The 17,515-nt window shown below is 43.6% G+C and overlaps 1 long non-coding RNA gene across 2 annotated transcripts in view; it reads left to right on the top strand.

The window, feature by feature from the left end:
* The window catches only part of LOC146350376 (uncharacterized), an 87,867-nt gene extending 74,185 nt beyond the window's left edge, over positions 1–13,682 (top strand). Inside the window, exons 2-4 of one of the 2 annotated variants that reach the window (XR_014788841.1) lie at positions 5,230–5,293; positions 9,776–9,937; positions 11,196–13,682. This is a non-coding gene — a long non-coding RNA (uncharacterized LOC146350376). The remainder of the gene's footprint in view (positions 1–5,229; positions 5,294–9,775; positions 9,938–11,195) is intronic. The other variant, XR_014788842.1, reaches the window with a different exon arrangement.
* Positions 13,683–17,515: the final 3,833 nt, after the last annotated feature.

Here is a 17,515-nt window from a genome sequence, read left to right as displayed (position 1 = left end):
TGTTTGAGAATCACAAACATAAGACTACCATGGGTGTACAGCACTAGCTCTGCAGTTCTTTGGATCCTGGCCATTGTATCTTTTCACATCAGATTTTCAGCTTAATTTTACAATCAAGATGGAAAGCTCCTAAAAATGGAACAGTTATGCTGTCACACCAAAGGATCAGCTGCCTTATTTATTTATTTATTTATTTCATTTCTATACCACCCAATAGCCAAAGCTCTCTGGGCAGTTCACAAAAATTAAAACCAAATGGAACACAATAAAACAATTTAAAATATATAGAACATTAAAACCACAATATAACAATACAACCACAATAAAACCTAGCAGCAGTGCAGGAATTTAAAATACAGATTTAAAACAGAAAAGTTAAAAGTCTAGAAAGCTAAAATGCTAAAATGCCTGGGAAAATAAAAAGGCCTTCACCTGGCACTGGAAGGAATACAATGTAGGTGCCAGGCTAACCTCACTAGGGAGCTCATTTCACAGCAGAAAAAGCCCTCCTCCTAGTAGCCACCTGCCTCACTTCCTTTGGCAGGGGCTCACGGAGAAGGGCCACTGAGGATGATCTTAAGGTCTGGGCAGGCACATATGCGAGGAGGCAATCCTTCAGATAACCTGGCCCCAAGCCATTAAGGGTTTTAAATGTTAATACCAGCACATTGGGCCTGGAAATGAACTGCCAGCCAGTGCAACTGAAAAAGTACTGGCGTAATATGAGCTCATTGGCCAGTCCCTGTTAACAATCTAGGGATGGACGAAAGGGACTTACCTGGTCCCACAGCTTGCTTCGCGGTGGGGGGGAGGTGCTTCAGTTCTCCCCCCAAAGTTCAGGTGAGGGGGGGGAGACGCCCCGCCTTGCCCGGCCGAAATTCAGGCCGGGGGGGAGGCGCCCCATCCCTCGCCGCCGAAATTCAGGCCGGGTAGGAGCGCCCCGTCTACCCGGCCACGAAAAAAAAAAGTAAAGTAAAACACACACACACACACACACCTGTGATAGGCTACGTAACGATTTACGTAGCCTATCACGGCTAGATTTCCAAAGTTAGCCGTGATAGGCTATGTAAATCGTCACGTAGCCTATCACGGGTGACTTTGAAAAAAAAAAAAAGCGCGTACGCAAATGGCGGCGCCCATGGGGCGCCACCATTTGCGTTCCTTAGTTTGGCATGTCTAGTCTACGTAAAGATTTACGTAGACTACGGTGAAAATAAGGGAACGCTATTTGCGTTGCCCTTATTTTCGCCGTAGTCTACGTAAATCTTTACGTAGACTAGACGTGCTAAACTAAGGAACGCAAATGGCGGCGCCCCATGGGCGCCGCCATTTGCGTACATGCTTTTTTTTTTCAAAGTCACCCATGATAGGCTACATGACGATTTACGTAGCCTATCACGGCTGACTTCGGAAATCTAGCCGTGATAGGCTACGTAAATCGTTACGTAGCCTATCACGGGTGTGTTGTTGTTTTTTTACTTTCCTTTTTTATTTTGCAATGGCGGCGGTGGCAGCTGGTCAGAAGACCGGCCGCTGCCCCCGCCGAAACGCCGCCAAAACGCCGCCGGGACCCGCCGCCGAGAGGGACATTCGCACGAGGTAAGTCCCATCCCGGGGTGGGGGGTGGGGGCCGGCGGAGAATTTCACCACCAATTTTGGGGGGCCGAATGCGTTGGCATTCGGCCTCCTGGAGATTCGTGGAGAAATTCTCCACCATCCCTATAACAATCTTGCTGCCCTGTTTTGGACCAGCTGAAGTTTCCAGACCATTTTCAAAGGCAGCCCCACATATAACGCATTGCAGTAATCCAGATGAGAAGTTATCAGAGCATGGATAACTATAGCTAGGCTATCTCTGTCCAGATAAGGGCACAGTTGGTATATCAGCCTAAGCTGATAAAAAGTGCTCCATGCCACTGAGTTCACCTGTGCCTCAAGTGACAGTTCTGGTTCCAAGAGCACCCCAAAAGTACAAACGTTATCCTTTAGGGGGAGTGCAACCCCCTCCAGAACAGGTTGAATATCACCTAGCCGTGCAGACAAACCACCCATTAACAGTACCTCTGTCTTGTCTGGATTGAGTTTCAGTTTATTGGCCCTCATCCAGTCCATTACCGTCCCCAGGCACTGATTCAGAACAGCCACTGCCTCACCTGGGTTTGATGAAAAAGAGAGGTAGAGCTTGGGTGTCATCCACATATTGATGGCACCTCAGCCCACACCTCTGGATAACCTTCCACAGTGGTTTCATGTAGATGTTAAACAGCATGGGGGATAAAATCGAGCCCTGTGGAACCCCATGGCACAATTGCCATGGCACAGAGCAATAATCCCCCAGCACCACCTTCTGGAATCGGCCATCCAAGTAGGAGTGGAACCACTGCAGTGCAGTGCCTCCAACTCCTAACCCAGACAACCTATGCAGAAGGATACCATGGTCGATGGTATCGAAAGCCACTGAGAGGTCCAGGGGGATCAACAGGGTCGTACTCCCCCTGTCCCTCTCCTGGCAGAGGTCATCCCACAGGGCGACCAAGGCAGTTTCTGTTCCAAAACCAGGCCTGAAGCCCGATTGAAATGGATCTAGATAATCTGTTTCATTCAAGAGTGCCTGGAGCTGTCCTGCAACCACCCGCTCAAGCACCTTGCCCAGGAAGGGGATGTTGGCCACTGGCCTATAATTGTTAACATCCTCTGGGTCCAGGTTAGGCTTTTTTAGGAGTGGTCTGATTACCGCTTCTTTTAAAGCTGCCGGCACCACTCTCTCTCTCAAGGAGGAATTTACAACCTCCTGAACCCAGCCGGACATCCCCTCCTTGTTTGATTTAATAAGCCATGAAGGGCAAGGGTCAAGCACACAAGTGGTTGATCGGACTTGGCCAAGCAGCTTGTCTGCATCCTCAGGCCTCAATAACTGAAACTCATCCAATAAAACTGGACCAGACGGTGCTCTGAACGCCTCTACCTATGGAATTGCATTAATCATGGTGTCCAATTCATGACGAATCTGAGCAACTTTATCTTCAAAGTGCCTTGCAAACTCATCACTGTGTGCCACTGAGGGTTCCACTGTCTCTCTCCCTGACCCAGAATGTAACAGGCCGTGAACCACTTGGAAAATCTCTGCTGGACGACACTGAGAAGATGCAATGCTGGCAGAAAAGAACTGTCTCTTTGCCACCCTCACCACCACAGAGTAGGCTCGATAGTGAGCTCTTACCTGTCTTCAGTCAGACTCAGCACGAGTTTTCCTCCACCTGCGTTCTCGCTGTCTCTCCTCTTGCTTCATTGCCCTGAGCTCAGGTGTATACCAAGGAGCTGGCCGGGCTCTGCTCAGAGGGAGAGGGTGCTTGGGCACAATCGTGTCAACCGCCCGAGTCATCTCTGCATTCCACAGAGCGACCTGGACTTCGACAGGAGCACCAGCCATACCAGCAGGAAAATCCCCCAGAATCCAGCGGAATCCATTAGCTTCTGGGGATGGACCATTTTAGTAGGTCCCCCACCGTTGCAGAGGGGGAAGGCTGCCAAGAGTCTAAACCTCAACAGGAAGTGATCTGACCATGACAAAGGGACAGATGTTAATTCCTCCACTTTCAGATCACCATCCTCCTGCCCAGTCGAGAAAACCAAATCAAGCGTGTGTCCTTTTATATGCGTTGGGCTGATGACATGTTGGGACAGCCCCATGGTTGTCATGGTGGCCATGGAGTCCTGAGCCGCTTCGGATACAGCGGCCTCGGCAGTGACCTTCATCCTAGGGGTCCTCAACACCAAGTCCGAGACCACCTCCGTCAGCTCAGGCAGGGAGTCTGATGGGCAGCGGGGTGGGCGGTACCCCAACAGAATCCCTAATCTGTCCCAGGTACCCAACACAAGGTACAAGCACTCAAGATCTGCACTCAAATGAGCAGGAAGCCTAAAGAGGGAGATTAAATTCCTATAGACCATGGCAACCCCCCCTCCCCAACCCTCGAGTCGGTGTTGGTGCTGCACTGAGTACCCAGGAGGGCACAGCTGGGAAAGAGTGACCCCTTCCAGTTCCCCCACCCATGTCTCAGTAATACATACCAGGTCAGCCCCGTCATCCACAATCAAATCATGGATGAGGGAGATTTTATTTTGGACCGACCTGGCATTCAGCAGTAGCACCACCAGACCCGAGGGCAGACTGGTAAGGCCGCCAGGAACCATCAGGTTGGGGGAAGAACCAGAAGAGGGTATAGCAGTAAGGTGTCTAGCCCCTCTTCTCCTCAGCTGCCCTGTTAATCCACCAATGCTATGCCTCCACCTGCCCGTGACTACAGTTATGGTGGCACCTCCTCAACCCCCTGAGTTGCTCAATGATCCTCCCAGGCACATATTAAAATGTTAAGATATAAAATATACAACAATATAAAAGAAGATAAAAGATAAAAGAGATTTTTTTAAAAAAAGAGATAGTCTTTTTCACATATAAACATGTAATTTAGGGCACAATCCTATGCATGTTTAGACAGAGAAAAGGCTTACAATTCCTAGCATTCCCCAGCCAGTATGGCCTTTTCCTCTGTCTAAACATGCATAGGATTGTGCCCTTAATTGACAGACTAACAGTGCAATCCTGTGCATGTCTATATAAGAGTAAGCCTCCATTGAGTTCAATGGGACTTTCTCCCAGGAATGTGTACATCGGATTGCAACCTAGGTCATATAGGATCTATATGTTAGAAATAAAGAAATGTGAAATTGAATCAAATCTCAGGTATCTTATTTTTTATAACTGAGGATTGATTTTCTAAATGGAGGGTGTTCACAATTAGATGAGCCACGTTTTGGAATTCAAACATGTGAATGGCAATTAGTGGCTTGACCTAGAATCTGCTGGGTTACACATCTAGAAATAAATTATGCTTTTGCGGGCACTGGTAAGACGATCACCACTTAGATGTTTAGTACTGGCAGAAATATATAATTGAGTTGAGAGGGAAAGCAATCCTATATTTTTGCATTTATATTGACTATTCTACGGAGGTTTTATACACCACAAGCACAATACTTCTCACTGGATGTAGTTCACAAGTGGAGCTGCACGTGCTGAGATTAATCAAGCAATGATTGAGAGATCAAGTGATGTGCATACGTATGTAAAGTTGCCTTGAATTAGAATGTAAGGTTTAAATCCAGTGTTGTGTAAGTGTGTCTGCTCATGCAATGGAATTTCCCCCTCTTCTGCTTCCCCTGCAGCTCCTGATGTCTCCCCAAAATCTGCTTTGGAAAGTCCCTCAACCATCCAGAACAGATTTTGAAGGTATGTGGGGAAGTGGATTACAGGGGAAAGGGGAATCTCCCCTTCCCTGTTCTGTTGGTGGGACGAGCTATTTGGATAATATCTCCTGTATGTGCGGAGGATGTTGTCCATGTTTTATCTTTTGTACAGCATTGAGTTTGTTTTAGGCACATAAAGTATTCTTCTAATTAAGAGTATCCCTGAACAAGGATCCCTGCATAATACCTTTGTTTAGCCCTTCAGTATCAAACCGGACATTTGGAAAAAGTTTCCTGAACAGTAGGCTTAAAGTAATATGGGAAAACCCTGTGCTGACACATCACACTTTTGAGTTCTGAAGGTGGGACAGCATACAAGTGCCCTGTTCTGATCTCTTTTTGTTGCATGGAAGGTCTGGGGACACAATAAGCTCAGGTCAACATTTATGTGCTTTGTCTGGTTAATTTATCTTCAGAAAACTCATTAGGTCTCCCAAAGAAATCAGGTATACACCTGCCTAGTTATATTCTTTGGATCAGCTGTTATCCTGTGCAGACTCAAATCCTTCCAGACCCCCACCCCCAAACACTAGTCACAATGTTTAAAAAGATAATCCCTCCATCCATTCCCCAGCTAGAATCTAAAAATAGCTAGAACAAGAGGAAAATATTAGAGGCAGAACTTATCTAAAGAATCAGAACCCCTTGTCGTCCGATGTTTAACAATGTATGACAATACCATGATAGGAATGACAAACCTGTTTATGAGTATTCGTTTGGTTTTAATTGAAGTGTTCATTTCCACACCTATATGCTAAATGAGGCCTGGATCATGTTCTGGTTCCCATTTGACTTTAAAAAAAAATGTTGCTGCTATTTATGGTAAGACCTTTAAAGGTCCAGACTAATTAATAAATGAGATCAATTTCAGGAATTTTTAAAAATTACCAAGGGCCACTTAAGTATTCCATTTGGGGAGCCTTTTAAAGGCCATGTCTAAAAGAGATTTGTACCCATCTCCCTGATGTGAATTTTTCATTCATTGCAGTGTGCCAAACTGTTCTGTACAATAACCTTTTCTCTGTTTTGAACAGGGATTAGAATAATATATTTGACCCTTTAGAGTTGCCTGAGAGAGATGCTGGCCCCCATGTTCAATAAAGTGAAATATGCCACTAGTGTCCTGGGGTTAAGGCCACCGTGCTAAAACTATTTAACGCCAAGTACCCTGCTGATTTTGCTCATTCAACCCGTGCAGAGGGTTCTCTTTTATAATTCAACTGAATGATATAAGCTTAATCACAAGAGTTTCTCATCCACAATACAATTAAGGGAAATATTTAGCTTTGCAAACAAAGCAAGTTAACCTGGTCACATTGTGCATTATAGGAAAATTTATTATTGCATAAAGAGCAGTGTAAACCTACAGAAGGACTGGTAATTATAGTACCATTGATGGTCTTTGTTGCTTTAATTCCAAGGCAGCCAGAATGATTAAAGTGAATCTTAATCGACTTCTCCATTAAAAATGCTGGCAGAGGAGCTCCTTTAACCTTTCCCATTGATTGAACACAACAATCACCATTCAATTATAATGCAAAAGGACATTTGTTATATTGTACTAAAGATGCATAAGCCATTTCCTTTTACTCGAGACAATCAATGAGATGACTTCTACCTCAGAGAAAGTCAGCTTGCCATACCTGCAGAGAAATATTATGCAGCCAAAGCTGACCACACAAATGACATGTTTGGGTTGTTTTTGTTTTCCCCCAGAGAGCAAGAGTTCCTGGTATATTATTGACCACAGGGCACATATTAGAACTAAAACTTCCAACTTCTTAACCTTGTAGGAAAGATCTCACACTGACTGCCTGATCCTATGCATCTGTATTCAGAAGTAAGTCCCACTGAGTTTAATGGGCTTTCGTTACATCCACAAAAGTGTACATAGGATTCCAGTCTTAAAAAGAATGAGCAGTACAATGGGATGTATGTTTACACAGAAGTAAGTTCTACTGTGTTCACTTCCTAGTAAGCATGTTTAGAATGGCACCCTAAGGCACTAACAGTGAAGAATTTAAAGATTTAATTCAGGCTTTTCAATATTTCAGAATGATTAATGAAATAGCTCAATTCTCAGCAGATATAACTGCAGGCCAAACATTTGTGATATTTTACACAAATGCACAAGCCATTCCCTTTAATGCAATCAAAGAGATGTTTCAGAGGGGCTCAGACGTGCTGGCTCTTGTGGAAAGAATCCTTTAACCCTCACCCCTAATGTGTTATGTGTACCCCAGAATGGCAACGCAGTTATAAGAGTGCCACTGGCATCTGCTTAAGGTATCCAACAGATGCTTGTGCTTGTGTTTAGTATGAACCAGAGTTACTCCATGTTTGTACACTAGGTCATCCTGTCTTGGCTCCACAGTCTTGTGAGAAACAGATTACAGCCTGTCAGCAGTTTCCCTGGGAATTGTTAGGGAACATGAGTTCCTCCCCAGGCTGCAGGCAGATAACATTGTACTTTGTGCAGTAACTGAATGTCAGTAGCTGGCAAGCATCCACCCCGGTACAGGGAAGGAACATTCAGTCCCTTTCCAGATAACAGACTGTGTGAATGCCTCCAAGTAATGCAGCTACTAGAGCATGGCTAGAGTTCTTCCCTATATGTGACGTATTTCACTGTATGAAAGCCCGCTCCACTGAACACTTGGGGCTCTCTGCCCCTTTGCTGACAGAGTGGCTTGCTGGCCATGCAATAAAGCGCCTTTTGATCTAAGAGTCTTACTCATGTCTAGTGTGATCCATTGTCCAGCTAGAAAATGAACAATGAGCGTGTTCCACTCACACAACACTCTCTAGGCATGTGTATTGTATGCTATGCATTTAACTGGCATTAGGGATGTACGAAAGTCACTTACCTTTTAACGAAATGTGATTTGGGATGGGGGGGAGGAGCTCCGTCCCTACCCCCCGAAATTCTGGCCGGGGAGGGAGGCGCTCCATCCCTCCCCTCCCGAATCCTGGCCGGCTGGGTCCGCAAATGACGGCGGCCGTAGCTGCCGCCGTTTGCGTCCCTGCAGTCAGCCGTGATAGGCTACGTAAATGTTTACGTAGCCTGTCACGGCTGAGTAAAAGAAAAACAAAAAACACGCGTACGCAAATTGCGGCGCCCATGGGCACCACTATTTGCATACGCGCGTTTTTGTTTTTTTTGTTTTTACTCAGCCGTGATAGTCTACGTAAACATTTACGTAGCCTATCATGGTATTTTTTAAAAATCTAGCCGTGATAGGCTACGTAAATCTTTATGTAGCCTATCACTTTTTTTGTTTTGTTTGTTTTTTTACTGGAAATGGCGGCGGCGGCAGCCAGTCAGAAGACTGGCCGCCACCGCCAAACCGCCGCCGAACCGCCGCTGGAGCCGCCGCCGCCAGGAAGATTCGCCCAAGGTAAGTCCCGTCCCGGGGGGGGGGGCAGGGGGGCAGACCATTCTGCCACAAATTTTGGGGGGCCAAATGCGCTGGCATTCGGCCTCCCCGAGATTCATGGCAAAATTCTCTGACATCCCTAACTGGCATTACCCTGACTCCTTGGTATGGAGAGCTGCCAGGATTGTCGATTAAGGCCCTGGATGATCTGTGCAGAGCCAGAGCTCCTTCACACTGCACTTTTATCCTGCGATTGAGATTTGTCCTTCATGGAAGTTTGCGAGCTCTTTACCTGATGCAGTGAACCTGCCATGACCCTCCTGCACTATATGCCCTTTGTTCCGTTTTTAAATAGATCGTAGATAATGAGCTATCAAATTACCCTGTTGTGTTCCACTTCACTTTCCTTCATCAAAACAGTTAAAGCGGCAGGAAGAGGCGTGAGATCAATGAAAGATAATGGAAGTCTCAGATACAGGGAGAAGGAGGGGGAAGGGGAGCGGGGAAGGGAATGCGTGTGAAGGGAGTCAGTTGTGATCCTGCATTTAAAATGGAAGCAGAAAGCCCCGTTTTAAGTGCAGGATTTTAGGCTGGTGTAGAAATGCCCCCAGAGTGGTGGTGTTTGTGCCTCCTCCACTGATTAGCTTGAAGGGAGTTGCTCCTGGTAGCTATGGAAACATGCAAATGCATAACTGATTGCCATGCCACTGCCAAGCCAGCAAACCCATGGGGTGGGAGTGGGGGAACCATGAATTCACCAATCCAGTGTCTTGGCAGAAAATATAGCCCAATCCTGAAATGTTACCAACTTTGAGACAGGTCAACAGGTTCTGATACCACTTGGATGGCCCTCATGATATCTTTTCTTATGTATACTAGTATAATTTTGAATTATTATTGCTCATCCTCATCCCCACCCAGCGCGGCCTCTGCTGCCAAGCTGCTGAAATTACTGATCTGATGCTGAAAATCAGCAGCAAACTGTGAAGGAAGCCTAAGACGTCCAAATCTTGCTTGTTTTGAAGTGAGATGTGGCCATTTAAGGCTTCCATAACAGTTTCCTATTTTTTCTCTCTGGCATCCTGCAGAATGCAGACCACGGTGGGATGAAAAAAGCCCCTGGACTCCCTGAAGTTGCCCACCTCTGATGTACAGAGTTGTGGACATCCCCTTGAAAATATAAGCACAACCTCTTAGCTAATGTTATCCTCACAAAGATCAAGGATGAATGCAAAAGGCTATTCTTTCAGGTAGGTTTGCACTGATACTGATGTTTCTGAATCCAAGCTTTTGGGGGTGACATATACAAGTCTTGATATCCTGATGGCAGAAGCTGTGGGACTCTATATACATCCTGTATGGAGCCAACCAGATCAGTGAGAATAGTTTGTATTAGGGATGGCGGAGAATTCTGCCACAGACCCCAATGAGACCAGATTCCAAAGAACCCAGGCCCCCCGGAGTCTGTGGCGGAACGGAGCACTTACCTCCGCCTTCCTCCGGAATCCTCTTCGGCCAGATCCTGCTTGCAGCGATCCTGAGGAGCTGCTGGCTGGCTCCAGAGCACCAGCAATACAGCCGCCATCGCTGTATCGCTGGCTGAGGGGGACTGTCTCTAGACGCAAATGGTGTCCAGTACACCATTTGCTGCCATAAGGGTCTTAGTTTAAGATAAATGCAGCCGTAAATGCTTAAACTAAGATCTTTATGGCCGCAAATGGCGTACTGGATGCCATTTGCGTCCCTGCTTTTTTTTTTCACATGATAGGCTACAGCCGCAAATGGCGTCCAGTACACCATTTGCAGCCGTAAAGGTCTTAGTTTAAGCTAAATGCAGCCATTTACAGCTGCATTTAGCTTAAACTAAGACCTTTATGGCCGCAAATGGCATACTGGACGCCATTTGTGTCCGCAGTCAATCCGCCTCAGCCAGCGAGCCGGCCGGTGGCTCTGTGGAATCGCCCGCGGAGCGGAGCCGGCCAAAGAGATTCCGAGGGGAGGAACGGATCGCCTCCTCCCAAGGGCAGATTCCCAGCTGGAACAACAGGAAGGGAATCCTCCAATCCCTAGTTTATATGCAGTTTGTGAAGAGCAATTCCATGGAGTTCTAAATAAAAGTTTAAAAAGCACAAAGCCAAGAACAGTGTTGTAGCATCCTTTAAAAAGCATACTGTTTATGCTTTTTAAACAAGTTTTAATAAAAACACAAAGCAATATGTTCATGTCAACTGTATTTCCTGTACATGTTATCACAGCAAAGGTTATTTTGCTGCTGCCTTTGCCCATTCCAAACATTCTATTCCAGTGTCAAGATGGGGCATCTGAGCTATTCGGAATTCCCCGACTAGTCTTCTATAAGCCCCAGATGGTTTTTTTGTTTTTTTTTAAGGAAAGCCTTTTGGTATAAAAAGAAGGAATATCCTCCCAGTTTTATAGAATTATGACATTATTCTCTAAAAACTGATATATAAACTGAACTGGCACTGTTGAATCTCCATGTATTTCCAGGTGGACTATAAACCCAGCTACAGATTACTGGAACCAGCTATCTAAGATTTGCAGCTTTATATTCTTCTATTCATATTTTGCTAATTGGTAGGCATAAGCCTGCCTCTGAAGATAAAGTAATTTTGGATTATTGTATACTTCAAGATATACTACAGTCCTGGAATTATTTCATACTTGCATCTTAACTGATCCAGATGATGATGATGGTTGATGCTTCACCTTCAAAGGATGACTTTGGTTCACAGTCAGTAGCATATAAAAAGATCAATGGCTAACATCTGATTATAAAGTTGCCCTTTTTTATTGAGTAGCTGCTGCTTTTCATGGAGCTGAAAAGGTTTAGGAAAGGAGATATTAGTTGAACTGAGGGATGGATAAATCTGTCAGGTATGCTTTTTTTCACATAGAAATTTTCAAAAATTTCAAGTTCTTTCCATCCCATTTATGATGGAAATTTCCCCATTTATGAGGAAATTTGCTATTTTTTCAAGAAAAGATGAACTGAATGAAATATTCATTCATCCGCACTGGCCACATTCAAAAGGTTTAGCTATTCCAATCACGGAGAAAACCATGTAGTACCTATCTGCCATGCAGCTGCTAAAGATGAGGAGCCTGTCAGATAAAAAGAGGTGGTAAACTGGTAAACCTAATTCAGCACCACAAACATTGTGGAATACACAGGGATTCAAGCCCAGACTTTTAAGAGCTATGCATGCAAAGCCCTAGTTCTGGATGGACGGTTCTGTCAGTTTCAGTTTCTCCCACCTTTTTTCAATTTTCAGCAACATCAACATCTACAGTTCTTTCCACTGCTTTTGTAAAGAAATGTGTGAATCTTTGTAAGTTATCAAAACATGAACCAAAATTAAATTCTCATCCATTCCTAGTTGAACCAAAGTCCTGAAGGTGGGTGAGGTCCTCTGTATGCACAGTGGAGCTTTGCCCATACAGAATGCCTCTCACAGCTGCATAACCCCCAGATTCACCCACAATATGTGGACTGGACCCTGATCAGTGTCCTGTTGCTACTCAGAATGAGAAAATTCAGGGCTTTTCTGTAATAACCTCAAGCTTATGGGATGACTCCCAAACCTGGGAGACCTGCCCCAGCCCCTAACAAGTCTCTCCTGAAATGTAGGGTGCTGTTGGAAGCAGCATTCATAGCAAAGAGATTTGGTCAGTATCCAATGCAACACTAGCACTAATGGAAATTAGGTCGTGCTAGCGTAAGCGACCTCTAGCATAATGTCAATAACGTTGGCTGGTGGAATAGGTTTTCCTGGAAAACCTGCTGCGCCAGCTTATACTATTGGCATTGTGCTAGAGGTTGCTTACACCAATGCAACATAATTTCTGTTAGCGCTAGTGTTGCATTGGATAGTGTTCTGTGATTGGAAATGGAAATTCAGGGAGCACCACAGAAGCACCGAGGTGCCTGCATAGAGCTCTTTGGATCCAGGCCATTGGGTAGAGTCCATTTTGACTTAATTAGATGTGTGTGAAACCCCTTTTATCTCAAAGTTGTTTACACAGAGAATAGGAATATGTAAGACTTTGTCCATTGTTTCTTTTGACAGAGTTAATATAATTTAGAAGGTGATTCAAAAGGAAATCTAAGTTTGAGAAATATTTTGTCTACAAATGTAGTAGATAAACCACAGAGAAGGCAATGCTTCATCCATGCAGAATCCATGTCAGGATCCAGAGAGAGCATCTGTTGGTTTGATTTGTCCATTTCTACTTTACTGACAACTTGCATGTATTAATTTTTCAACAGAGTCAGATGTGTCAGACAGCAAACAGCTAGCGATTCACACATCAATGCAACTTCTTGACAATGAGTAAGGCTCTGAGCCAACGAGTTTAATTAAAAGGGGGGAGGGAGTTGAGAAAATCTTAAACTCTGGGAAATACACTAGGATTTTACTAAAATTAATAGTTTCAACTTTTCAGTTCACATGATATATATTTACAGATCATGTGATCACTAATGAGCCTCTAAAATGGGGACATCTTTTCATTACACAGATGGTTCTTTTTTATATAGTCAACAGGACTGATTCACACATGTATGTACATCACTCGTTTTCGGCACTTTATGTTTTGCAGCTGAATGTGTGAACTAACTCGGTTGAAAAGCATTTGTTGCTGAGATTATATGAAAATACTAAATGTGGTGATGAAAGGGCTCCAGTCAACCTCCCCCGCTACATTTTCATCGAATAATGACATAACAGGTTCCAGAAGACCTGATAATGTTTACCAATGCCCCATCTCCCCCACCCCAAGGTATTGTAGATGTTGTGATATGCAGGTGTAACCTGTAAAAGGGCGTGTGTGTGTGTAATACCTCAGTCAGCACCAGTCAGAAGGAGGAACCATATATGGGGGAAAGCCTGGGGCCTGAGATTTACTGACTAAGACTTGTCCCTAATGCTATAGGCATGTGTTGGAGCCCATAATAAAGAATTAAATAAGATCTTGACAGGAGCTGTTGTTAGTGATGTTGTAGAGGGAATGAAAAAATACCTTGCTATGAATCACTGTGCTGAGGCCTACATGCCTACATGTAGCTTTTATTTAAGAAATTAACCTAGTGTTGTGGCTGGTTTGGTTTACTGTGTGTGTGTGTGGGGGGGGGGGGGACCTCAGTCAGTCCAGTCAGCAGAAGAAGAAATACCACATAAGGAAGGCCTGCGGCCTGGGATTTACAGACAGACACTTGTCCCTAATTTTACAGGCCCAAGTTGCAGTACCAGCAAGGTGAGGCCTTTTCAGCATCCCAGAAGGAAAATATGATTTACATTGTGCTGAGGACTTCATTAGCATTGTGGTTGTGGTTGTTCCTCATGTGGGTCCCCACTCCTGTGTTTTCTGTCTGTGCAGTGTACCCCCTTGGAAAGGTTCCAAAGAATTTGGAAATTACTGTTTGATGGAACCCTGTTTTATTTATTTATTAACACAATTCGTGACAAAATACCCTATTTTTGAATATTTGGTCTGTCTGATTTTGAAGCAACTTTATGATTTTAGAGCCACAAAGACTTTGAACGATGGAATTGCGACCTGTGTTAGCCAGGTTTTTTTAGCAGGGTTACACAGGCAGAGGCCTCAGACTTATGGGCCCACAGAAGCAGTAAATGTCTTATGTATTTGACAGGCCAAAAGTGGAAAACTAGAATTCTGTCAAAGGCCTTTTGGAAATATTTTAACTAACCTGTATACCCTCAGCCCCTCTCCCACATCAGTGTACTGGAAATGTTAGTCACTTCTTTTCCATCACCACCTCAGCTGCATATTTTCCTGTCTGTTGCCAATGCATCATTGGGGAGATAGATAGACAGACAGACAGATGAAATATCCTCCTTTCAATCCTCGGTACAGAAATCTCTGGAAATTTACTAGAATCATCTGTTACTCTTTACCCCTCTCAGTCTTTCAGATGCATTGTAAGGCCTGAGAATCTCCTTCCTAGCTTGCGACTGGGAAGGACTGGGACTCCTCTGACTTCATGAAAATGGGTATCATTTTGTTATTGTATATGGAGATACTTTAATTATTTTCTTAGTAGGTTATTCATAGCACTTCTAATGCTAGTGTAAGACTATGAAAGCTTGTGGCCTCACCACCACACACATGGGACACTAGTAAAATGTGTGCCGATACTGGAAAAAATGCTATGATGTTCTTACAATTTGCATGCATGCGCACACACACACACACACACCAAATTTTTAAATATCGACAAAGGTGTCAATAAAAAGAGATTTGACGTAGGACATTTACATTGGCCGAAGTAAGTAAATTGTGAAAGTAATAATATTTTAGAAGAAAAACAATAGGGTAGAGATAGCTAGAAAGAAGGCCATTGATGGGTGAAGGAGGATGTTATTGGGTGGCATTAGTCATTTTTGCCCCAGAAAACTTGACTAGATTGTGATGAAAGCTGCTTGAGTGGAACTCAGCCCTCAAAGATCAAACTACAGAAGACTGAACAGGTGTCAAGACTCAAGCCTGCAGCAGTGACCTTGAACTGGTGAGCTGTAGGTTATCAGAGGGGAACCTGTGCGCTGCCACAATGCTCTGGCTAAAGGAGAAAAATGCAAGGAGAAAGCCACAACTGGCTGCATCAAAAGGCCAAAGTGGGTCATGTGATAGATAGTGCCTGACCCCTTATAAAAGTTTCCAGGTAACCTGCTCCTGCTGGCTACAGACAACTGTTACCCTCAATTGAACAGGAGCTGGGTCTGACAGCAGGAGAGTAAGTCATGAATACATTTTGTCGAGAGAACTGCTAAGTGACAGGTGAGAACATGATGCGTGTGCACAGCCCTCAAATAGATAGAGAAAACAAATATTTTAACAACTGCTTAACAAGAGTTGTCTTGGATGCATTTCAACAAATCTTTTATGGATCGATGTTAAGATTAAAACAGGCCGAGATCAAAGATAGCCTATCAAGTTCATGTACATTTTTATATACAATCTATGTGCAGAAATACTGATTGATACAGATATCATGAAGATGGATGCACTGAAAATTATTACATACACTTCTATACTTAGTCAAATATTTATCTGCAGCTATCACAATTGTACTGCATGGATTAAAAAAGAAAGAAAGAATTGCAGCGTTGACATAATATCCTTTAGGGCTTTGCTTTGCTCTCAGTCTCCTTTCCTGGGAGTTTTTCCTTCCTTAACGAGCCAGTTGTTTTCATTAACTGCTAATTACTTTTCATACGCATGAGGTCTGTATGACACAGACCCTTGCATTATGAGGGTAAAATGTCTTGCAAACAATAGATAAATATGTAGCATGCAAGAACCAAACAGAACAATGTACAATCTCTTCAAAGCTAAGAAGCAAATTGAAATATCACTTTTATAGGTCAAATGTTGGAGGACAATTCAAGAATATTTGCAAATTAGGAGGAAATAGAATATTTTTACCAAATAATTTTGAGCAATTCTTAAGATAGAATAAATATGTACGGGGTAAAAAAAATTAGAACAGAAAGACGTGGGGCATCTCTATACCATCCTAAAATCCTGCATTTAAAACGGGGCTTTCTGCTTCCATTTTAAATGCAGGATCACAATGACTCCCTTTTTCACCCACTTCCTTTCCCCCTTCCTTCTCCCCATATCTGAGTCTTCCATGTCTTTCATTGATCTCCCTCCTTTTCTTGCCGCTTTTCCTCTTTTCACGGACGGAACTCAAGCGGAACACAACGGGGTAATTTGATAGCTCATTACCTGCAATCTATTTAAAAAAGGAACAAAGGGCATTTAGTGCAGGAGATGCTTTGGAGGTTCATGGTGTCATGTAAAGAGCTTGCAAACTTCCGTGAAGGAGCGATCTCAATCTCAGGATGAAAGTTCCATATGAAGAAAGCCATAAAGTTACCTCAGAAAAAGGTATGTGTTCTAGGAAACAGAAATTCCCTCACTTTCTGAAGTACTATGCTAGACTGAGTTTTCCCCCTCCATAATATAAGTGATAATATAGTAATATAAGCCAGACTCCCAACAAAGACTACTTAAAGCTCATCAGCCTTAGAACACAAAGGGTAGGGACCACTGGTAGAGCACATGCTGTGGTAGAGCACATACTCGCATGTAGAAGGCCTCAGGTTCAATCCCCCGCACCTCCAGGTAGGGCTGGAAAGACTCCTGCCTGGAACTCTGGAGAGTTGCTGCCAGTCAGTGTAGCCAATACTGGGCTAAATGGGCCAGAGGTATATTTTGGTATAAGGCAGCTTCCTATGTAACATGATAAGAATACTTTTATTATTAGTGCATTTCAAGTACTCAAACCACTTCATATGCATTCTCTGAATAATCCTTACAACAGTCTTGCAAGATAGGCCAATATTATTGTTCCCCATATCACAATTTTGGGGAGGGTTGAAGCAGAAATTATATAGTGGCCTGCCTTATGGCTCCTCGTAAATTCATGGCAATGCAAGACCACAACCAGAGACTTCTTATTGGGATAGATAGATCAGTCTTTTTCCAGTCTTTCTCACTCACTTTCAGATGTGTTAATTCTTAAGTCTGTTTCCACTTTAATCTATGTGTTCTTTTAAAAATTATACTTAAATATATATATATATTGAATGTATTTTCTCTCAAAATACACATTTCTAAAATATTTTATCTAAAAGTATGCATTTTAAAATGCATTCTGATACATTTTTTGAGCCAAAAAATGTGTCACGAAATTTGGAGACATGTGAAATCCGAAAGATAACTACTTTCTGATCCACACATTAGTCTCGAAAGTACAGATTAGGTCAGTTTGCACTGGAATT

This window comes from Heloderma suspectum, chromosome 3 (genome assembly GCF_057233095.1).
Source record: "Heloderma suspectum isolate Gila_16-S chromosome 3, 16-S_ref, whole genome shotgun sequence".
NCBI lineage: Eukaryota > Metazoa > Chordata > Lepidosauria > Squamata > Helodermatidae > Heloderma > Heloderma suspectum.
This window is presented reverse-complemented; position numbering and strand designations above follow the sequence as displayed.